The following is a 25,087-nucleotide window of genomic DNA, read 5'->3' as shown; positions in this document are numbered from 1 at the left end:
ATTTGGAGCGCATTGAGGCCTGCGGTGGAAAGGAAATATCTTCACATAAAAACTAGACAGAAGCATTCTCTGAAACTTCTTTCTGGTGCGTGAATTAAATTCAGAGAGTTGAAAATTCCTTTTGACAGAGAAGTTTTGAAACACTTTTTTTGTAGAATCTGCACGTGGAAATTTGGACCACTTCTAGGAATTGGTTGGAAACGGGACACCTTCACACAAAAACAAGACAGAAGCATTCTGACAGACTTCGGTGTGATATGTGCATTCAACTCACAGAGTTTAATCTTTCATTTCATGTGGCAGTTTCGAAACACTCTTTTTGTGGAATCTGCAAGTGGCTATTTGGACCGATTATAGGAATTCATTAGGAACGGGACACCCTCACACAAAAAGTAGTGAGAAGCACTTTCACAAACTTCTGTGTGATGTGTGCATTCAATTCAAAGGGCTGAGCTCTTCTTTTGATAGAGCAGTTTTAAAACACTCTTTTTCTGGAATCTGCAAGTGGACATTTGGAGCGCTTTGAGGACTGTGGGGGCAAGGAAATATCTTCACATAACAAGTAGACAGAAGCATTCTCTGAAACTTCTTTGTGGTGTGTGCATTCAACTCACAGAGTTTGAACATTCCTTCTGACAGAGAAGCTTGGAAACACTCTTTTTATAGAATAGGCAAGTGGATATTTGGACCTCTTTTAGGAATTCGTTGGAAACGGGACACCCTCACACAAAAACTAGACAGAAGCATTCTCACAAACTTCTGTGTGACGTGAGCATTCAGCTCGCAGAGCTGAACCTTTCTTTGATAGGGCAGTTTTGAAACACTCTTTTTCTAGAATCTGCAAGTGGACATTTGGAGCGCTTTTAGGCCTGTGGTGGAAAGGAAATATCTTCACTCACAAACTAGACAGATGCATTCTCTGAAACTGCCTTGTGGTGCGTGCATTCAACTCACAGAGTTGAACATTCCTTTCGAATGAGAAGTTTTGAAACACTCTTTTTGTAGAAACTGCAAGTGAAACCTTGGACCGCTGATGGGAATTCGTTGGAAACGGGACACCTTCACACAAAAACTAGACCAAAGCATTCCCACAAACTTATCTGCGATGTGTGCACTCAGCTCACAAAGTTTAACATTTCTTTTCATGGATTAGTTTTGAAACACTCTTTTTGCAGTATATGCAAGTGGTCATTCGGAAAGCTATGAGGTCTGTGGTCGAAAAGGTAACACCTTCACCTATAATCTAGAAAGAAGCGTTCTGAGAAACTACTTTGTGTTGTTTGCATTCAACTCACAGAATAGACCATTCATTTTGTTAGAGCAGCCATGAAACAATCTTTTTGCATAGTCTGCAATTGGACATTTGGAGAGCTCTGAGGCCTGTGGTGGAAAACGAAATATCTTCACATAAAACCTAGAAAGAAGCATTCTCAGAAACCACTTTGTGATGTGTGCATTCAAGTCACAGGATTGAATATTCCTTTCATTACAGCGGTTCTGAAACACACTTTTTCTAGACTCTCCATGTGGATATTTGGAACACTTACAGCAATTTGATGGAAACGAGACATCCTCACACAAAAAGAAGACAGAAGCATTCTCACAAACTCCTTTGTGATGTGTGATCTCAACTCACAGATGTGAACCTTCCTTTTGATAGAGCTGTTTCGAAACAATCTTTTTCTAGAATCTGCAAGTGGATATTTGGAGCGATGAGAGGCCTGTGGTTTAAAGGAAATATCTTCACATAACAAGTAGACAAAAGCATTCTCTGAAACGTCTTTGTGGTGTGTGCATTCACCTCACAGAGTTGAGCATTGCTTTTGACAGAGAAGTTTGGAAGCACTCTTTTTATAGTGTCTGCAAGTGGATATTTGGACCCCTTTTTGGAATGCGTTGGAAATGGGACACCATCACACGAAAACGAGACAGAAGCATTCTCACAAACTTCTGCATGATGTGAGCATTCAGCTCACAGAGCTGAACCTTTCTTTTGATAGAGCAGTTTTGAAGCACTCTGTTTCCAGATTCTGCAAGTGGACATTTGGAGCGCCTTGAGGCCTGCGGTGGAAAGGAAATATCTTCACATAAAAACTAGACAGAAGCATTCTCTGAAACTTCTTTCTGGTGCGTGAATTAAATTCAGAGAGTTGAACATTCCTTTTGACAGAGAAGTTTTGAAACACTTTTTTTGTAGAATCTGCACGTGGAAATTTGGACCACTTCTAGGAATTCGTTGGAAACGGGACACCTTCACACAAAAACAAGACAGAAGCATTCTGACAGACTTCGGTGTGATATGTGCATTCAACTCACAGAGTTTAATCTTTCATTTCATGTGGCAGTTTCGAAACACTCTTTTTGTGGAATCTGCAAGTGGCTATTTGGACCGATTATAGGAATTCATTGGGAACGGGACACCCTCACACAAAAAGTAGTGAGAAGCACTTTCACAAACTTCTGTGTGATGTGTGCATTCAATTCAAAGGGCTGAGCTCTTCTTTTGATAGAGCAGTTTTAAAACACTCTTTTTCTGGAATCTGCAAGTGGACATTTGGAGCGCTTTGAGGACTGTGGGGGCAAGGAAATATCTTCACATAACAAGTAGACAGAAGCATTCTCTGAAACTTCTTTGTGGTGTGTGCATTCAACTCACAGAGTTTGAACATTCCTTTTGACAGAGAAGCTTGGAAACACTCTTTTTATAGAATAGGCAAGTGGATATTTGTACCTCTTTTAGGAATTCATTGGAAACGGGACACCCTCACACAAAAACTAGACAGAAGCATTCTCACAAACTTCTGTGTGACGTGAGCATTCAGCTCGCAGAGCTGAACCTTTCTTTGATAGGGCAGTTTTGAAACACTCTTTTTCTAGAATCTGCAAGTGGACATTTGGAGCGCTTTTAGGCCTGTGGTGGAAAGGAAATATCTTCACTCACAAACTAGACAGATGCATTCTCTGAAACTGCCTTGTGGTGCATGCATTCAACTCACAGAGTTGAACATTCCTTTCGAATGAGAAGTTTTGAAACACTCTTTTTGTAGAAACTGCAAGTGAAACCTTGGACTGCTGATGGGAATTCGTTGGAAACGGGTTACCTTCACACAAAAACTAGACCAAAGCATTCCCACAAACTTATCTGCGATGTGTGCACTCAGCTCACAAAGTTTAACATTTCTTTTCATGGATTAGTTTTGAAACACTCATTTTGCAGTATATACAAGTGGTCATTCGGAAAGCTATGAGGCCTATGGTCGAAAAGGTAACACCTTCACCTATAACCTAGAAAGAAGCGTTCTGAGAAACTACTTTGTGTAGTTTGCATTCAACTCACAGAATGGACCATTCATTTTGTTAGAGCAGCCATGAAACAATCTTTTTGCATGGTCTGCAATTGGACATTTGGAGAGCTCTGAGGCCTGTGGTGGAAAACGAAATATCTTCACATAAAACCTAGAAAGAAGCATTCTCAGAAACCACTTTGTGATGTGTGCATTCAACTCACAGGATTGAATATTCCTTTCATTACAGCGGTTCTGAAACACACTTTTTCTAGGATCTCCATGTGGATATTTGGAACACTTACAGCAATTTGATGGAAACGAGACATCCTCACACAAAAAGGAGACAGAAGCATTCTCACAAACTCCTTTGTGATGTGTGATCTCAACTCACAGATGTGAACCTTCCTTTTGATAGAGCTGTTTCGAAACAATCTTTTTCTAGAATCTGCAAGTGGATATTTGGAGCGATGAGAGGCCTGTGGTTTAAAGGAAATATCTTCACATAACAAGTAGACAAAAGCATTCTCTGAAACGTCTTTGTGGTGTGTGCATTCACCTCACAGAGTTGAGCATTGCTTTTGACAGAGAAGTTTGGAAGCACTCTTTTTATAGTGTCTGCAAGTGGATATTTGGACCCCTTTTTGGAATGCGTTGGAAATGGGACACCATCACACGAAAACGAGACAGAAGCATTCTCACAAACTTCTGCATGATGTGAGCATTCAGCTCACAGAGCTGAACCTTTCTTTTGATAGAGCAGTTTTGAAGCACTCTGTTTCCAGATTCTGCAAGTGGACATTTGGAGCGCCTTGAGGCCTGCGGTGGAAAGGAAATATCTTCACATAAAAACTAGACAGAAGCATTCTCTGAAACTTCTTTCTGGTGCGTGAATTAAATTCAGAGAGTTGAACATTCCTTTTGACAGAGAAGTTTTGAAACACTTTTTTTGTAGAATCTGCACGTGGAAATTTGGACCACTTCTAGGAATTCGTTGGAAACGGGACACCTTCACACAAAAACAAGACAGAAGCATTCTGACAGACTTCGGTGTGATATGTGCATTCAACTCACAGAGTTTAATCTTTCATTTCATGTGGCAGTTTCGAAACACTCTTTTTGTGGAATCTGCAAGTGGCTATTTGGACCGATTATAGGAATTCATTAGGAACGGGACACCCTCACACAAAAAGTAGTGAGAAGCACCTTCACAAACTTCTGTGTGATGTGTGCATTCAATTCAAAGGGCTGAGCTCTTCTTTTGATAGAGCAGTTTTAAAACACTCTTTTTCTGGAATCTGCAAGTGGACATTTGGAGCGCTTTGAGGACTGTGGGGGCAAGGAAATATCTTCACATAACAAGTAGACAGAAGCATTCTCTGAAACTTCTTTGTGGTGTGTGCATTCAACTCACAGAGTTTGAACATTCCTTTTGACAGAGAAGCTTGGAAACACTCTTTTTATAGAATAGGCAAGTGGATATTTGTACCTCTTTTAGGAATTCATTGGAAACGGGACACCCTCACACAAAAACTAGACAGAAGCATTCTCACAAACTTCTGTGTGACGTGAGCATTCAGCTCGCAGAGCTGAACCTTTCTTTGATAGGGCAGTTTTGAAACACTCTTTTTCTAGAATCTGCAAGTGGACATTTGGAGCGCTTTTAGGCCTGTGGTGGAAAGGAAATATCTTCACTCACAAACTAGACAGATGCATTCTCTGAAACTGCCTTGTGGTGCATGCATTCAACTCACAGAGTTGAACATTCCTTTCGAATGAGAAGTTTTGAAACACTCTTTTTGTAGAAACTGCAAGTGAAACCTTGGACCGCTGATGGGAATTCGTTGGAAACGGGATACCTTCACACAAAAACTAGACCAAAGCATTCCCACAAACTTATCTGCGATGTGTGCACTCAGCTCACAAAGTTTAACATTTCTTTTCATGGATTAGTTTTGAAACACTCATTTTGCAGTATATACAAGTGGTCATTCGGAAAGCTATGAGGCCTATGGTCGAAAAGGTAACACCTTCACCTATAAGCTAGAAAGAAGCGTTCTCAGAAACTACTTTGTGTTGTTTGCATTCAACTCACAGAGTGGACCATTCCTTTTCTTAGAGCAGCCATGAAACAATCTTTTTGCATAGTCTGCAATTGGACATTTGGAGAGCTCTGAGGCCTGTGGTGGAAAACGAAATATCTTCACATAAAACCTAGAAAGAAGCATTCTCAGAAACCACTTTGTGATGTGTGCATTCAACTCACAGGATTGAATATTCCTTTCATTATAGCGGTTCTGAAACACACTTTTTCTAGAATCTCCATGTGGATATTTGGAACACTTACGGCAATTTGATGGAAACGAGACATCCTCACACAAAAAGGAGACAGAAGCATTCTCACAAACTCCTTTGTGATGTGTGATCTCAACTCACAGATGTGAACCTTCCTTTTGATAGAGCAGTTTCGAAACAATCTTTTTCTAGAATCTGCAAGTGGATATTTGGAGCGATGAGAGGCCTGTGGTTTAAAGGAAATATCTTCACATAACAAGTAGACAAAAGCATTCTCTCAAACGTCTTTGTGCTGTGTGCATTCACCTCACAGAGTTGAGCATTGCTTTTGACAGAGAAGTTTGGAAGCACTCTTTTTATAGTGTCTGCAAGTGGATATTTGGACCCCTTATTGGAATGCGTTGGAAATGGGACACCATCACACGAAAACGAGACAGAAGCATTCTCACAAACTTCTGCATGATGTGAGCATTCAGCTCACAGAGCTGAACCTTTCTTTTGATAGAGCAGTTTTGAAGCACTCTTTTTCCAGATTCTGCAAGTGGACATTTGGAGCGCCTTGAGGCCTGCGGTGGAAAGGAAATATCTTCACATAAAAACTAGACAGAAGCATTCTCTGAAACTTCTTTCTGGTGCGTGAATTAAATTCAGAGAGTTGTACATTCCTTTTGACAGAGAAGTTTTGAAACACATTTTTTGTAGAATCTGCACGTGGAAATTTGGACCACTTCTAGGAATTCGTTGGAAACGGGACACCTTCACACAAAAACAAGACAGAAGCATTCTGACAGACTTCGGTGTGATATGTGCATTCAACTCACAGAGTTTAATCTTTCATTTCATGTGGCAGTTTCGAAACACTCTTTTTGTGGAATCTGCAAGTGGCTATTTGGACCGATTATAGGAATTCATTGGGAACGGGACACCCTCACACAAAAAGTAGTGAGAAGCACTTTCACAAACTTCTGTGTGATGTGTGCATTCAATTCAAAGGGCTGAGCTCTTCTTTTGATAGAGCAGTTTTAAAACACTCTTTTTCTGGAATCTGCAAGTGGACATTTGGAGCGCTTTGAGGACTGTGGGGGCAAGGAAATATCTTCACATAACAAGTAGACAGAAGCATTCTCTGAAACTTCTTTGTGGTGTGTGCATTCAACTCACAGAGTTTGAACATTCCTTTTGACAGAGAAGCTTGGAAACACTCTTTTCATAGAATAGGCAAGTGGATATTTGGACCTCTTTTAGGAATTCGTTGGAAACGGGACACCCTCACACAAAAACTAGACAGAAGCATTCTCACAAACTTCTGTGTGACGTGAGCATTCAGCTCGCAGAGCTGAACCTTTCTTTGATAGGGCAGTTTTGAAACACTCTTTTTCTAGAATCTGCAAGTGGACATTTGGAGCGCTTTTAGGCCTGTGGTGGAAAGGAAATATCTTCACTCACAAACTAGACAGATGCATTCTCTGAAACTGCCTTGTGGTGCATGCATTCAACTCACAGAGTTGAACATTCCTTTCGAATGAGAAGTTTTGAAACACTCTTTTTGTAGAAACTGCAAGTGAAACCTTGGACTGCTGATGGGAATTCGTTGGAAACGGGTTACCTTCACACAAAAACTAGACCAAAGCATTCCCACAAACTTATCTGCGATGTGTGCACTCAGCTCACAAAGTTTAACATTTCTTTTCATGGATAAGTTTTGAAACACTCATTTTGCAGTATATACAAGTGGTCATTCGGAAAGCTATGAGGTCTGTGGTCGAAAAGGTAACACCTTCACCTATAACCTAGAAAGAAGCGTTCTGAGAAACTACTTTGTGTAGTTTGCATTCAACTCACAGAATGGACCATTCATTTTGTTAGAGCAGCCATGAAACAATCTTTTTGCATAGTCTGCAATTGGACATTTGGAGAGCTCTGAGGCCTGTGGTGGAAAACGAAATATCTTCACATAAAACCTAGAAAGAAGCATTCTCAGAAACCACTTTGTGATGTGTGCATTCAACTCACAGGATTGAATATTCCTTTCATTACAGCGGTTCTGAAACACACTTTTTCTAGGATCTCCATGTGGATATTTGGAACACTTACAGCAATTTGATGGAAACGAGACATCCTCACACAAAAAGAAGACAGAAGCATTCTCACAAACTCCTTTGTGATGTGTGATCTCAACTCACAGATGTGAACCTTCCTTTTGATAGAGCTGTTTCGAAACAATCTTTTTCTAGAATCTGCAAGTGGATATTTGGAGCGATGAGAGGCCTGTGGTTTAAAGGAAATATCTTCACATAACAAGTAGACAAAAGCATTCTCTGAAACGTCTTTGTGGTGTGTGCATTCACCTCACAGAGTTGAGCATTGCTTTTGACAGAGAAGTTTGGAAGCACTCTTTTTATAGTGTCTGCAAGTGGATATTTGGACCCCTTTTTGGAATGCGTTGGAAATGGGACACCATCACACGAAAACGAGACAGAAGCATTCTCACAAACTTCTGCATGATGTGAGCATTCAGCTCACAGAGCTGAACCTTTCTTTTGATAGAGCAGTTTTGAAGCACTCTGTTTCCAGATTCTGCAAGTGGACATTTGGAGCGCATTGAGGCCTGCGGTGGAAAGGAAATATCTTCACATAAAAACTAGACAGAAGCATTCTCTGAAACTTCTTTCTGGTGCGTGAATTAAATTCAGAGAGTTGAACATTCCTTTTGACAGAGAAGTTTTGAAACACTTTTTTTGTAGAATCTGCACGTGGAAATTTGGACCACTTCTAGGAATTCGTTGGAAACGGGACACCTTCACACAAAAACAAGACAGAAGCATTCTGACAGACTTCGGTGTGATATGTGCATTCAACTCACAGAGTTTAATCTTTCATTTCATGTGGCAGTTTCGAAACACTCTTTTTGTGGAATCTGCAAGTGGCTATTTGGACCGATTATAGGAATTCATTAGGAACGGGACACCCTCACACAAAAAGTAGTGAGAAGCACTTTCACAAACTTCTGTGTGATGTGTGCATTCAATTCAAAGGGCTGAGCTCTTCTTTTGATAGAGCAGTTTTAAAACACTCTTTTTCTGGAATCTGCAAGTGGACATTTGGAGCGCTTTGAGGACTGTGGGGGCAAGGAAATATCTTCACATAACAAGTAGACAGAAGCATTCTCTGAAACTTCTTTGTGGTGTGTGCATTCAACTCACAGAGTTTGAACATTCCTTTTGACAGAGAAGCTTGGAAACACTCTTTTTATAGAATAGGCAAGTGGATATTTGGACCTCTTTTAGGAATTCGTTGGAAACGGGACACCCTCACACAAAAACTAGACAGAAGCATTCTCACAAACTTCTGTGTGACGTGAGCATTCAGCTCGCAGAGCTGAACCTTTCTTTGATAGGGCAGTTTTGAAACACTCTTTTTCTAGAATCTGCAAGTGGACATTTGGAGCGCTTTTAGGCCTGTGGTGGAAAGGAAATATCTTCACTCACAAACTAGACAGATGCATTCTCTGAAACTGCCTTGTGGTGCGTGCATTCAACTCACAGAGTTGAACATTCCTTTCGAATGAGAAGTTTTGAAACACTCTTTTTGTAGAAACTGCAAGTGAAACCTTGTACCGCTGATGGGAATTCGTTGGAAACGGGACACCTTCACACAAAAACTAGACCAAAGCATTCCCACAAACTTATCTGCGATGTGTGCACTCAGCTCACAAAGTTTAACATTTCTTTTCATGGATTAGTTTTGAAACACTCTTTTTGCAGTATATGCAAGTGGTCATTCGGAAAGCTATGAGGTCTGTGGTCGAAAAGGTAACACCTTCACCTATAATCTAGAAAGAAGCGTTCTGAGAAACTACTTTGTGTTGTTTGCATTCAACTCACAGAATAGACCATTCATTTTGTTAGAGCAGCCATGAAACAATCTTTTTGCATAGTCTGCAATTGGACATTTGGAGAGCTCTGAGGCCTGTGGTGGAAAACGAAATATCTTCACATAAAACCTAGAAAGAAGCATTCTCAGAAACCACTTTGTGATGTGTGCATTCAAGTCACAGGATTGAATATTCCTTTCATTACAGCGGTTCTGAAACACACTTTTTCTAGACTCTCCATGTGGATATTTGGAACACTTACAGCAATTTGATGGAAACGAGACATCCTCACACAAAAAGAAGACAGAAGCATTCTCACAAACTCCTTTGTGATGTGTGATCTCAACTCACGGATGTGAACCTTCCTTTTGATAGAGCTGTTTCGAAACAATCTTTTTCTAGAATCTGCAAGTGGATATTTGGAGCGATGAGAGGCCTGTGGTTTAAAGGAAATATCTTCACATAACAAGTAGACAAAAGCATTCTCTGAAACGTCTTTGTGGTGTGTGCATTCACCTCACAGAGTTGAGCATTGCTTTTGACAGAGAAGTTTGGAAGCACTCTTTTTATAGTGTCTGCAAGTGGATATTTGGACCCCTTTTTGGAATGCGTTGGAAATGGGACACCATCACACGAAAACGAGACAGAAGCATTCTCACAAACTTCTGCATGATGTGAGCATTCAGCTCACAGAGCTGAACCTTTCTTTTGATAGAGCAGTTTTGAAGCACTCTGTTTCCAGATTCTGCAAGTGGACATTTGGAGCGCCTTGAGGCCTGCGGTGGAAAGGAAATATCTTCACATAAAAACTAGACAGAAGCATTCTCTGAAACTTCTTTCTGGTGCGTGAATTAAATTCAGAGAGTTGAACATTCCTTTTGACAGAGAAGTTTTGAAACACTTTTTTTGTAGAATCTGCACGTGGAAATTTGGACCACTTCTAGGAATTCGTTGGAAACGGGACACCTTCACACAAAAACAAGACAGAAGCATTCTGACAGACTTCGGTGTGATATGTGCATTCAACTCACAGAGTTTAATCTTTCATTTCATGTGGCAGTTTCGAAACACTCTTTTTGTGGAATCTGCAAGTGGCTATTTGGACCGATTATAGGAATTCATTGGGAACGGGACACCCTCACACAAAAAGTAGTGAGAAGCACTTTCACAAACTTCTGTGTGATGTGTGCATTCAATTCAAAGGGCTGAGCTCTTCTTTTGATAGAGCAGTTTTAAAACACTCTTTTTCTGGAATCTGCAAGTGGACATTTGGAGCGCTTTGAGGACTGTGGGGGCAAGGAAATATCTTCACATAACAAGTAGACAGAAGCATTCTCTGAAACTTCTTTGTGGTGTGTGCATTCAACTCACAGAGTTTGAACATTCCTTTTGACAGAGAAGCTTGGAAACACTCTTTTTATAGAATAGGCAAGTGGATATTTGGACCTCTTTTAGGAATTCATTGGAAACGGGACACCCTCACACAAAAACTAGACAGAAGCATTCTCACAAACTTCTGTGTGACGTGAGCATTCAGCTCGCAGAGCTGAACCTTTCTTTGATAGGGCAGTTTTGAAACACTCTTTTTCTAGAATCTGCAAGTGGACATTTGGAGCGCTTTTAGGCCTGTGGTGGAAAGGAAATATCTTCACTCACAAACTAGACAGATGCATTCTCTGAAACTGCCTTGTGGTGCATGCATTCAACTCACAGAGTTGAACATTCCTTTCGAATGAGAAGTTTTGAAACACTCTTTTTGTAGAAACTGCAAGTGAAACCTTGGACTGCTGATGGGAATTCGTTGGAAACGGGTTACCTTCACACAAAAACTAGACCAAAGCATTCCCACAAACTTATCTGCGATGTGTGCACTCAGCTCACAAAGTTTAACATTTCTTTTCATGGATTAGTTTTGAAACACTCATTTTGCAGTATATACAAGTGGTCATTCGGAAAGCTATGAGGCCTATGGTCGAAAAGGTAACACCTTCACCTATAACCTAGAAAGAAGCGTTCTGAGAAACTACTTTGTGTAGTTTGCATTCAACTCACAGAATGGACCATTCATTTTGTTAGAGCAGCCATGAAACAATCTTTTTGCATGGTCTGCAATTGGACATTTGGAGAGCTCTGAGGCCTGTGGTGGAAAACGAAATATCTTCACATAAAACCTAGAAAGAAGCATTCTCAGAAACCACTTTGTGATGTGTGCATTCAACTCACAGGATTGAATATTCCTTTCATTACAGCGGTTCTGAAACACACTTTTTCTAGGATCTCCATGTGGATATTTGGAACACTTACAGCAATTTGATGGAAACGAGACATCCTCACACAAAAAGAAGACAGAAGCATTCTCACAAACTCCTTTGTGATGTGTGATCTCAACTCACAGATGTGAACCTTCCTTTTGATAGAGCTGTTTCGAAACAATCTTTTTCTAGAATCTGCAAGTGGATATTTGGAGCGATGAGAGGCCTGTGGTTTAAAGGAAATATCTTCACATAACAAGTAGACAAAAGCATTCTCTGAAACGTCTTTGTGGTGTGTGCATTCACCTCACAGAGTTGAGCATTGCTTTTGACAGAGAAGTTTGGAAGCACTCTTTTTATAGTGTCTGCAAGTGGATATTTGGACCCCTTTTTGGAATGCGTTGGAAATGGGACACCATCACACGAAAACGAGACAGAAGCATTCTCACAAACTTCTGCATGATGTGAGCATTCAGCTCACAGAGCTGAACCTTTCTTTTGATAGAGCAGTTTTGAAGCACTCTGTTTCCAGATTCTGCAAGTGGAAATTTGGAGCGCATTGAGGCCTGCGGTGGAAAGGAAATATCTTCACATAAAAACTAGACAGAAGCATTCTCTGAAACTTCTTTCTGGTGCGTGAATTAAATTCAGAGAGTTGAACATTCCTTTTGACAGAGAAGTTTTGAAACACTTTTTTTGTAGAATCTGCACGTGGAAATTTGGACCACTTCTAGGAATTCGTTGGAAACGGGACACCTTCACACAAAAACAAGACAGAAGCATTCTGACAGACTTCGGTGTGATATGTGCATTCAACTCACAGAGTTTAATCTTTCATTTCATGTGGCAGTTTCGAAACACTCTTTTTGTGGAATCTGCAAGTGGCTATTTGGACCGATTATAGGAATTCATTAGGAACGGGACACCCTCACACAAAAAGTAGTGAGAAGCACTTTCACAAACTTCTGTGTGATGTGTGCATTCAATTCAAAGGGCTGAGCTCTTCTTTTGATAGAGCAGTTTTAAAACACTCTTTTTCTGGAATCTGCAAGTGGACATTTGGAGCGCTTTGAGGACTGTGGGGGCAAGGAAATATCTTCACATAACAAGTAGACAGAAGCATTCTCTGAAACTTCTTTGTGGTGTGTGCATTCAACTCACAGAGTTTGAACATTCCTTTTGACAGAGAAGCTTGGAAACACTCTTTTTATAGAATAGGCAAGTGGATATTTGGACCTCTTTTAGGAATTCATTGGAAACGGGACACCCTCACACAAAAACTAGACAGAAGCATTCTCACAAACTTCTGTGTGACGTGAGCATTCAGCTCGCAGAGCTGAACCTTTCTTTGATAGGGCAGTTTTGAAACACTCTTTTTCTAGAATCTGCAAGTGGACATTTGGAGCGCTTTTAGGCCTGTGGTGGAAAGGAAATATCTTCACTCACAAACTAGACAGATGCATTCTCTGAAACTGCCTTGTGGTGCATGCATTCAACTCACAGAGTTGAACATTCCTTTCGAATGAGAAGTTTTGAAACACTCTTTTTGTAGAAACTGCAAGTGAAACCTTGGACTGCTGATGGGAATTCGTTGGAAACGGGATACCTTCACACAAAAACTAGACCAAAGCATTCCCACAAACTTATCTGCGATGTGTGCACTCAGCTCACAAAGTTTAACATTTCTTTTCATGGATTAGTTTTGAAACACTCATTTTGCAGTATATACAAGTGGTCATTCGGAAAGCTATGAGGCCTATGGTCGAAAAGGTAACACCTTCACCTATAACCTAGAAAGAAGCGTTCTCAGAAACTACTTTGTGTTGTTTGCATTCAACTCACAGAGTGGAACATTCCTTTTCTTAGAGCAGCCATGAAACAATCTTTTTGCATAGTCTGCAATTGGACATTTGGAGAGCTCTGAGGCCTGTGGTGGAAAACGAAATATCTTCACATAAAACCTAGAAAGAAGCATTCTCAGAAACCACTTTGTGATGTGTGCATTCAACTCACAGGATTGAATATTCCTTTCATTACAGCGGTTCTGAAACACACTTTTTCTAGAATCTCCATGTGGATATTTGGAACACTTACGGCAATTTGATGGAAACGAGACATCCTCACACAAAAAGGAGACAGAAGCATTCTCACAAACTCCTTTGTGATGTGTGATCTCAACTCACAGATGTGAACCTTCCTTTTGATAGAGCAGTTTCGAAACAATCTTTTTCTAGATTCTGCAAGTGGATATTTGGAGCGATGAGAGGCCTGTGGTTTAAAGGAAATATCTTCACATAACAAGTAGACAAAAGCATTCTCTGAAACGTCTTTGTGGTGTGTGCATTCACCTCACAGAGTTGAGCATTGCTTTTGACAGAGAAGTTTGGAAGCACTCTTTTTATAGTGTCTGCAAGTGGATATTTGGACCCCTTATTGGAATGCGTTGGAAATGGGACACCATCACACGAAAACGAGACAGAAGCATTCTCACAAACTTCTGCATGATGTGAGCATTCAGCTCACAGAGCTGAACCTTTCTTTTGATAGAGCAGTTTTGAAGCACTCTTTTTCCAGATTCTGCAAGTGGACATTTGGAGCGCCTTGAGGCCTGCGGTGGAAAGGAAATATCTTCACATAAAAACTAGACAGAAGCATTCTCTGAAACTTCTTTCTGGTGCGTGAATTAAATTCAGAGAGTTGAACATTCCTTTTGACAGAGAAGTTTTGAAACACTTTTTTTGTAGAATCTGCACGTGGAAATTTGGACCACTTCTAGGAATTGGTTGGAAACGGGACACCTTCACACAAAAACAAGACAGAAGCATTCTGACAGACTTCGGTGTGATATGTGCATTCAACTCACAGAGTTTAATCTTTCATTTCATGTGGCAGTTTCGAAACACTCTTTTTGTGGAATCTGCAAGTGGCTATTTGGACCGATTATAGGAATTCATTGGGAACGGGACACCCTCACACAAAAAGTAGTGAGAAGCACTTTCACAAACTTCTGTGTGATGTGTGCATTCAATTCAAAGGGCTGAGCTCTTCTTTTGATAGAGCAGTTTTAAAACACTCTTTTTCTGGAATCTGCAAGTGGACATTTGGAGCGCTTTGAGGACTGTGGGGGCAAGGAAATATCTTCACATAACAAGTAGACAGAAGCATTCTCTGAAACTTCTTTGTGGTGTGTGCATTCAACTCACAGAGTTTGAACATTCCTTTTGACAGAGAAGCTTGGAAACACTCTTTTCATAGAATAGGCAAGTGGATATTTGGACCTCTTTTAGGAATTCGTTGGAAACGGGATACCCTCACACAAAAACTAGACAGAAGCATTCTCACAAACTTCTGTGTGACGTGAGCATTCAGCTCGCAGAGCTGAACCTTTCTTTGATAGGGCAGTTTTGAAACACTCTTTTTCTAGAATCTGCAAGTGGACATTTGGAGCGCTTTTAGGCCTGTGGTGGAAAGGAAATATCTTCACTCACAAACTAGACAGATGCATTCTCTGAAACTGCCTTGTGGTGCGTGCATTCAACTCACAGAGTTGAACATTCCTTTCGAATGAGAAGTTTTGAAACACTCTTTTTGTAGAAACTGCAAGTGAAACCTTGGACCGCTGATGGGAATTCGTTGGAAACGGGACACCTTCACACCAAAACTAGACCAAAGCATTCCCACAAACTTATCTGCGATGTGTGCACTCAGCTCACAAAATTTAACATTTCTTTTCATGGATTAGTTTTGAAACACTCTTTTTGCAGTATATGCAAGTGGTCATTCGGAAAGCTATGAGGTCTGTGGTCGAAAAGGTAACACCTTCACCTATAACCTAGAAAGAAGCGTTCTGAGAAACTACTTTGTGTTGTTTGCATTCAACTCACAGAATAGACCATTCATTTTGTTAGAGCAGCCATGAAACAATCTTTTTGCATAGTCTGCAATTGGACATTTGGAGAGCTCTGAGGCCTGTGGTGGAAAACGAAATATCTTCACATAAAACCTAGAAAGAAGCATTCTCAGAAACCACTTTGTGATGTGTGCATTCAACTCACAGGATTGAATATTCCTTTCATTAGAGCGGTTCTGAAACACACTTTTCCTAGAATCTCCATGTGGATATTTGGAACACTTACGGCAATTTGATGGAAACGAGACATCCTCACACAAAAAGGAGACAGAAGCATTCTCACAAACTCCTTTGTGATGTGTGATCTCAACTCACAGATGTGAACCTTCCTTTTGATAGAGCAGTTTCGAAACAATCTTTTTCTAGAATCTGCAAGTGGATATTTGGAGGGATGAGAGGCCTGTGGTTTGAAGGAAATATCTTCACATAACAAGTAGACAAAAGCATTCTCTGAAACGTCTTTGTGCTGTGTGCATTCACCTCACAGAGTTGAGCATTGCTTTTGACAGAGAAGTTTGGAAGCACTCTTTTTATAGTGTCTGCAAGTGGATATTTGGACCCCTTATTGGAATGCATTGGAAATGGGACACCATCACACGAAAACGAGACAGAAGCATTCTCACAAACTTCTGCATGATGTGAGCATTCAGCTCACAGAGCTGAACCTTTCTTTTGATAGAGCAGTTTTGAAGCACTCTTTTTCCAGATTCTGCAAGTGGACATTTGGAGCGCCTTGAGGCCTGCGGTGGAAAGGAAATATCTTCACATAAAAACTAGACAGAAGCATTCTCTGAAACTTCTTTCTGGTGCGTGAATTAAATTCAGAGAGTTGAACATTCCTTTTGACAGAGAAGTTTTGAAACACTTTTTTTGTAGAATCTGCACGTGGAAATTTGGACCACTTCTAGGAATTCGTTGGAAACGGGACACCTTCACAGAAAAACAAGACAGAAGCATTCTGACAGACTTCGGTGTGATATGTGCATTCAACTCACAGAGTTTAATCTTTCATTTCATGTGGCAGTTTCGAAACACTCTTTTTGTGGAATCTGCAAGTGGCTATTTGGACCGATTATAGGAATTCATTGGGAACGGGACACCCTCACACAAAAAGTAGTGAGAAGCACTTTCACAAAATTCTGTGTGATGTGTGCATTCAATTCAAAGGGCTGAGCTCTTCTTTTGATAGAGCAGTTTTAAAACACTCTTTTTCTGGAATCTGCAAGTGGACATTTGGAGCGCTTTGAGGACTGTGGGGGCAAGGAAATATCTTCACATAACAAGTAGACAGAAGCATTCTCTGAAACTTCTTTGTGGTGTGTGCATTCAACTCACAGAGTTTGAACATTCCTTTTGACAGAGAAGCTTGGAAACACTCTTTTCATAGAATAGGCAAGTGGATATTTGGACCTCTTTTAGGAATTCGTTGGAAACGGGACACCCTCACACAAAAACTAGACATAAGCATTCTCACAAACTTCTGTGTGACGTGAGCATTCAGCTCGCAGAGCTGAACCTTTCTTTGATAGGGCAGTTTTGAAACACTCTTTTTCTAGAATCTGCAAGTGGACATTTGGAGCGCTTTTAGGCCTGTGGTGGAAAGGAAATATCTTCACTCACAAACTAGACAGATGCATTCTCTGAAACTGCCTTGTGGTGCGTGCATTCAACTCACAGAGTTGAACATTCCTTTCGAATGAGAAGTTTTGAAACACTCTTTTTGTAGAAACTGCAAGTGAAACCTTGGACCGCTGATGGTAAATCGTTGGAAACGGGACACCTTCACACAAAAACTAGACCAAAGCATTCCCACAAACTTATCTGCGATGTGTGCACTCAGCTCACAAAGTTTAACATTTCTTTTCATGGATTAGTTTTGAAACACTCTTTTTGCAGTATATACAAGTGGTCATTCGGAAAGCTATGAGGCCTATGGTCGAAAAGGTAACACCTTCACCTATAACCTAGAAAGAAGCGTTCTCAGAAACTACTTTGTGTTGTTTGCATTCAACTCACAGAGTGGAACATTCCTTTTCTTAGAGCAGCCATGAAACAATCTTTTTGCATAGTCTGCAATTGGACATTTGGAGAGCTCTGAGGCCTGTGGTGGAAAACGAAATATCTTCACATAAAACCTAGAAAGAAGCATTCTCAGAAACCACTTTGTGATGTGTGCATTCAACTCACAGGATTGAATATTCCTTTCATTACAGCGGTTCTGAAACACACTTTTTCTAGAATCTCCATGTGGATATTTGGAACACTTACGGCAATTTGATGGAAACGAGACATCCTCACACAAAAAGGAGACAGAAGCATTCTCACAAACTCCTTTGTGATGTGTGATCTCAACTCACAGATGTGAACCTTCCTTTTGATAGAGCAGTTTCGAAACAATCTTTTTCTAGAATCTGCAAGTGGATATTTGGAGCGATGAGAGGCCTGTGGTTTAAAGGAAATATCTTCACATAACAAGTAGACAAAAGCATTCTCTCAAACGTCTTTGTGCTGTGTGCATTCACCTCACAGAGTTGAGCATTGCTTTTGACAGAGAAGTTTGGAAGCACTCTTTTTATAGTGTCTGCAAGTGGATATTTGGACCCCTTATTGGAATGCGTTGGAAATGGGACACCATCACACGAAAACGAGACAGAAGCATTCTCACAAACTTCTGCATGATGTGAGCATTCAGCTCACAGAGCTGAACCTTTCTTTTGATAGAGCAGTTTTGAAGCACTCTTTTTCCAGATTCTGCAAGTGGACATTTGGAGCGCCTTGAGGCCTGCGGTGGAAAGGAAATATCTTCACATAAAAACTAGACAGAAGCATTCTCTGAAACTTCTTTCTGGTGCGTGAATTAAATTCAGAGAGTTGTACATTCCTTTTGACAGAGAAGTTTTGAAACACTTTTTTTGTAGAATCTGCACGTGGAAATTTGGACCACTTCTAGGAATTCGTTGGAAACGGGACACCTTCACACAAAAACAAGACAGAAGCATTCTGACAGACTTCGGTGTGATATGTGCATTCAACTCACAGAGTTTAATCTTTCATTTCATGTGGCAGTTTCGAAACACTCTTTTTGTGGAATCTGCAAGTGGCTATTTGGACCGATTATAGGAATTCATTGGGAACGGGACACCCTCACACAAAAAGTAGTGAGAAGCACTTTCACAAACTACTGTGTGATGTGTGCATTCAATTCAAAGGGCTGAGCTCTTCTTTTGATAGAGCAGTTTTAAAACACTCTTTTTCTGGAATCTGCAAGTGGACATTTGGAGCGCTTTGAGGACTGTGGGGGCAAGGAAATATCTTCACATAACAAGTAGACAGAAGCATTCTCTGAAACTTCTTTGTGGTGTGTGCATTCAACTCACAGAGTTTGAACATTCCTTTTGACAGAGAAGCTTGGAAACACTCTTTTCATAGAATAGGCAAGTGGATATTTGGACCTCTTTTAGGAACTCGTTGGAAACGGGACACCCTCACACAAAAACTAGACAGAAGCATTCTCACAAACTTCTGTGTGACGTGAGCATTCAGCTCGCAGAGCTGAACCTTTCTTTGATAGGGCAGTTTTGAAACACTCTTTTTCTAGAATCTGCAAGTGGACATTTGGAGCGCTTTTAGGCCTGTGGTGGAAAGGAAATATCTTCACTCACAAACTAGACAGATGCATTCTCTGAAACTGCCTTGTGGTGCGTGCATTCAACTCACAGAGTTGAACATTCCTTTTGAATGAGAAGTTTTGAAACACTCTTTTTGTAGAAACTGCAAGTGAAACCTTGGACCGCTGATGGGAATTCGTTGGAAACGGGACACCTTCACACAAAAACTAGACCAAAGCATTCCCACAAACTTATCTGCGATGTGTGCACTCAGCTCACAAAGTTTAACATTTCTTTTCATGGATTAGTTTTGAAACACTCTTTTTGCAGTATATGCAAGTGGTCATTCGGAAAGCTATGAGGTCTGTGGTCGAAAAGGTAACACCTTCACCTATAATCTAGAAAGAAGCGTTCTGAGAAACTACTTTGTGTTGTTTGCATTCAACTCACAGAATAGACCATTCATTTTGTTAGAGCAGCCATGAAACAATCTTTTTGCATAGTCTGCAATTGGACATTTGGAGAGCTCTGAGGCCTGTGGTGGAAAACGAAATATCTTCACATAAAACCTAGAAAGAAGCATTCTCAGAAACCACTTTGTGATGTGTGCATTCAAGTCACAGGATTGAATATTCCTTTCATTACAGCGGTTCTGAAACACACTTTTTCTAGACTCTCCATGTGGATATTTGGAACACTTACAGCAATTTGATGGAAACGAGACATCCTCACACAAAAAGAAGACAGAAGCATTCTCACAAACTCCTTTGTGATGTGTGATCTCAACTCACAGATGTGAACCTTCCTTTTGATAGAGCTGTTTCGAAACAATCTTTTTCTAGAATCTGCAAGTGGATATTTGGAGCGATGAGAGGCCTGTGGTTTAAAGGAAATATCTTCACATAACAAGTAGACAAAAGCATTCTCTGAAACGTCTTTGTGGTGTGTGCATTCACCTCACAGAGTTGAGCATTGCTTTTGACAGAGAAGTTTGGAAGCACTCTTTTTATAGTGTCTGCAAGTGGATATTTGGACCCCTTTTTGGAATGCGTTGGAAATGGGACACCATCACACGAAAACGAGACAGAAGCATTCTCACAAAGTTCTGCATGATGTGAGCATTCAGCTCACAGAGCTGAACCTTTCTTTTGATAGAGCAGTTTTGAAGCACTCTGTTTCCAGATTCTGCAAGTGGACATTTGGAGCGCCTTGAGGCCTGCGGTGGAAAGGAAATATCTTCACATAAAAACTAGACAGAAGCATTCTCTGAAACTTCTTTCTGGTGCGTGAATTAAATTCAGAGAGTTGAACATTCCTTTTGACAGAGAAGTTTTGAAACACTTTTTTTGTAGAATCTGCACGTGGAAATTTGGACCACTTCTAGGAATTCGTTGGAAACGGGACACCTTCACAGAAAAACAAGACAGAAGCATTCTGACAGACTTCGGTGTGATATGTGCATTCAACTCACAGAGTTTAATCTTTCATTTCATGTGGCAGTTTCGAAACACTCTTTTTGTGGAATCTGCAAGTGGCTATTTGGACCGATTATAGGAATTCATTGGGAACGGGACACCCTCACACAAAAAGTAGTGAGAAGCACTTTCACAAAATTCTGTGTGATGTGTGCATTCAATTCAAAGGGCTGAGCTCTTCTTTTGATAGAGCAGTTTTAAAACACTCTTTTTCTGGAATCTGCAAGTGGACATTTGGAGCGCTTTGAGGACTGTGGGGGCAAGGAAATATCTTCACATAACAAGTAGACAGAAGCATTCTCTGAAACTTCTTTGTGGTGTGTGCATTCAACTCACAGAGTTTGAACATTCCTTTTGACAGAGAAGCTTGGAAACACTCTTTTCATAGAATAGGCAAGTGGATATTTGGACCTCTTTTAGGAATTCGTTGGAAACGGGACACCCTCACACAAAAACTAGACATAAGCATTCTCACAAACTTCTGTGTGACGTGAGCATTCAGCTCGCAGAGCTGAACCTTTCTTTGATAGGGCAGTTTTGAAACACTCTTTTTCTAGAATCTGCAAGTGGACATTTGGAGCGCTTTTAGGCCTGTGGTGGAAAGAAAATATCTTCACTCACAAACTAGACAGATGCATTCTCTGAAACTGCCTTGTGGTGCATGCATTCAACTCACAGAGTTGAACATTCCTTTCGAATGAGAAGTTTTGAAACACTCTTTTTGTAGAAACTGCAAGTGAAACCTTGGACTGCTGATGGGAATTCGTTGGAAACGGGTTACCTTCACACAAAAACTAGACCAAAGCATTCCCACAAACTTATCTGCGATGTGTGCACTCAGCTCACAAAGTTTAACATTTCTTTTCATGGATTAGTTTTGAAACACTCATTTTGCAGTATATACAAGTGGTCATTCGGAAAGCTATGAGGCCTATGGTCGAAAAGGTAACACCTTCACCTATAACCTAGAAAGAAGCGTTCTCAGAAACTACTTTGTGTTGTTTGCATTCAACTCACAGAGTGGAACATTCCTTTTCTTAGAGCAGCCATGAAACAATCTTTTTGCATAGTCTGCAATTGGACATTTGGAGAGCTCTGAGGCCTGTGGTGGAAAACGAAATATCTTCACATAAAACCTAGAAAGAAGCATTCTCAGAAACCACTTTGTGATGTGTGCATTCAACTCACAGGATTGAATATTCCTTTCATTACAGCGGTTCTGAAACACACTTTTTCTAGAATCTCCATGTGGATATTTGGAACACTTACGGCAATTTGATGGAAACGAGACATCCTCACACAAAAAGGAGACAGAAGCATTCTCACAAACTCCTTTGTGATGTGTGATCTCAACTCACAGATGTGAACCTTCCTTTTGATAGAGCAGTTTCGAAACAATCTTTTTCTAGAATCTGCAAGTGGATATTTGGAGCGATGAGAGGCCTGTGGTTTAAAGGAAATATCTTCACATAACAAGTAGACAAAAGCATTCTCTGAAACGTCTTTGTGGTGTGTGCATTCACCTCACAGAGTTGAGCATTGCTTTTGACAGAGAAGTTTGGAAGCACTCTTTTTATAGTGTCTGCAAGTGGATATTTGGACCCCTTATTGGAATGCGTTGGAAATGGGACACCATCACACGAAAACGAGACAGAAGCATTCTCACAAACTTCTGCATGATGTGAGCATTCAGCTCACAGAGCTGAACCTTTCTTTTGATAGAGCAGTTTTGAAGCACTCTTTTTCCAGATTCTGCAAGTGGACATTTGGAGCGCCTTGAGGCCTGCGGTGGAAAGGAAATATCTTCACATAAAAACTAGACAGAAGCATTCTCTGAAACTTCTTTCTGGTGCGTGAATTAAATTCAGAGAGTTGTACATTCCTTTTGACAGAGAAGTTTTGAAACACTTTTTTTGTAGAATCCGCACGTGGAAATTTGGACCACTTCTAGGAATTGGTTGGAAACGGGACACCTTCACACAAATACAAGACAGAAGCATTCTGACAGACTTCGGTGTGATATGTGCATTCAACTCACAGAGTTTAATCTTTCATTTCATGTGGCAGTTTCGAAACACTCTTTTTGTGGAATCTGCAAGTGGCTATTTGGACCGATTATAGGAATTCATTGGGAACGGGACACCCTCACACAAAAAGTAGTGAGAAGCACTTTCACAAACTTCTGTGTGATGTGTGCATTCAATTCAAAGGGCTGAGCTCTTCTTTTGATAGAGCAGTTTTAAAACACTCTTTTTCTGGAATCTGCAAGTGGACATTTGGAGCGCTTTGAGGACTGTGGGGGCAAGGAAATATCTTCACATAACAAGTAGACAGAAGCATTCTCTGAAACTTCTTTGTGGTGTGTGCATTCAACTCACAGAGTTTGAACATTCCTTTTGACAGAGAAGCTTGGAAACACTCTTTTTATAGAATAGGCAAGTGGATATTTGGACCTCTTTTAGGAATTCGTTGGAAACGGGACACCCTCACACAAAAACTAGACAGAAGCATTCTCACAAACTTCTGTGTGACGTGAGCATTCAGCTCGCAGAGCTGAACCTTTCTTTGATAGGGCAGTTTTGAAACACTCTTTTTCTAGAGTCTGCAAGTGGACATTTGGAGCGCTTTTAGGCCTGTGGTGGAAAGGAAATATCTTCACTCACAAACTAGACAGATGCATTCTCTGAAACTGCCTTGTGGTGCGTGCATTCAACTCACAGAGTTGAACATTCCTTTCGAATGAGAAGTTTTGAAACACTCTTTTTGTAGAAACTGCAAGTGAAACCTTGGACCGCTGATGGTAAATCGTTGGAAACGGGACACCTTCACACAAAAACTAGACCAAAGCATTCCCACAAACTTATCTGCGATGTGTGCACTCAGCTCACAAAGTTTAACATTTCTTTTCATGGATTAGTTTTGAAACACTCTTTTTGCAGTATATACAAGTGGTCATTCGGAAAGCTATGAGGCCTATGGTCGAAAAGGTAACACCTTCACCTATAACCTAGAAAGAAGCGTTCTCAGAAACTACTTTGTGTTGTTTGCATTCAACTCACAGAGTGGAACATTCCTTTTCTTAGAGCAGCCATGAAACAATCTTTTTGCATAGTCTGCAATTGGACATTTGGAGAGCTCTGAGGCCTGTGGTGGAAAACGAAATATCTTCACATAAAACCTAGAAAGAAGCATTCTCAGAAACCACTTTGTGATGTGTGCATTCAACTCACAGGATTGAATATTCCTTTCATTACAGCGGTTCTGAAACACACTTTTTCTAGAATCTCCATGTGGATATTTGGAACACTTACGGCAATTTGATGGAAACGAGACATCCTCACACAAAAAGGAGACAGAAGCATTCTCACAAACTCCTTTGTGATGTGTGATCTCAACTCACAGATGTGAACCTTCCTTTTGATAGAGCAGTTTCGAAACAATCTTTTTCTAGAATCTGCAAGTGGATATTTGGAGCGATGAGAGGCCTGTGGTTTAAAGGAAATATCTTCACATAACAAGTAGACAAAAGCATTCTCTCAAACGTCTTTGTGCTGTGTGCATTCACCTCACAGAGTTGAGCATTGCTTTTGACAGAGAAGTTTGGAAGCACTCTTTTTATAGTGTCTGCAAGTGGATATTTGGACCCCTTATTGGAATGCGTTGGAAATGGGACACCATCACACGAAAACGAGACAGAAGCATTCTCACAAACTTCTGCATGATGTGAGCATTCAGCTCACAGAGCTGAACCTTTCTTTTGATAGAGCAGTTTTGAAGCACTCTTTTTCCAGATTCTGCAAGTGGACATTTGGAGCGCCTTGAGGCCTGCGGTGGAAAGGAAATATCTTCACATAAAAACTAGACAGAAGCATTCTCTGAAACTTCTTTCTGGTGCGTGAATTAAATTCAGAGAGTTGTACATTCCTTTTGACAGAGAAGTTTTGAAACACTTTTTTTGTAGAATCTGCACGTGGAAATTTGGACCACTTCTAGGAATTCGTTGGAAACGGGACACCTTCACACAAAAACAAGACAGAAGCATTCTGACAGACTTCGGTGTGATATGTGCATTCAACTCACAGAGTTTAATCTTTCATTTCATGTGGCAGTTTCGAAACACTCTTTTTGTGGAATCTGCAAGTGGCTATTTGGACCGATTATAGGAATTCATTGGGAACGGGACACCCTCACACAAAAATTAGTGAGAAGCACTTTCACAAACTTCTGTGTGATGTGTGCATTCAATTCAAAGGGCTGAGCTCTTCTTTTGATAGAGCAGTTTTAAAACACTCTTTTTCTGGAATCTGCAAGTGGACATTTGGAGCGCTTTGAGGACTGTGGGGGCAAGGAAATATCTTCACATAACAAGTAGACAGAAGCATTCTCTGA

The sequence above is a fragment of the Pongo pygmaeus genome, chromosome 18 (assembly GCF_028885625.2).
Source record: "Pongo pygmaeus isolate AG05252 chromosome 18, NHGRI_mPonPyg2-v2.0_pri, whole genome shotgun sequence".
Classification (NCBI taxonomy): domain Eukaryota; kingdom Metazoa; phylum Chordata; class Mammalia; order Primates; family Hominidae; genus Pongo; species Pongo pygmaeus.
This window is presented reverse-complemented; position numbering follows the sequence as displayed.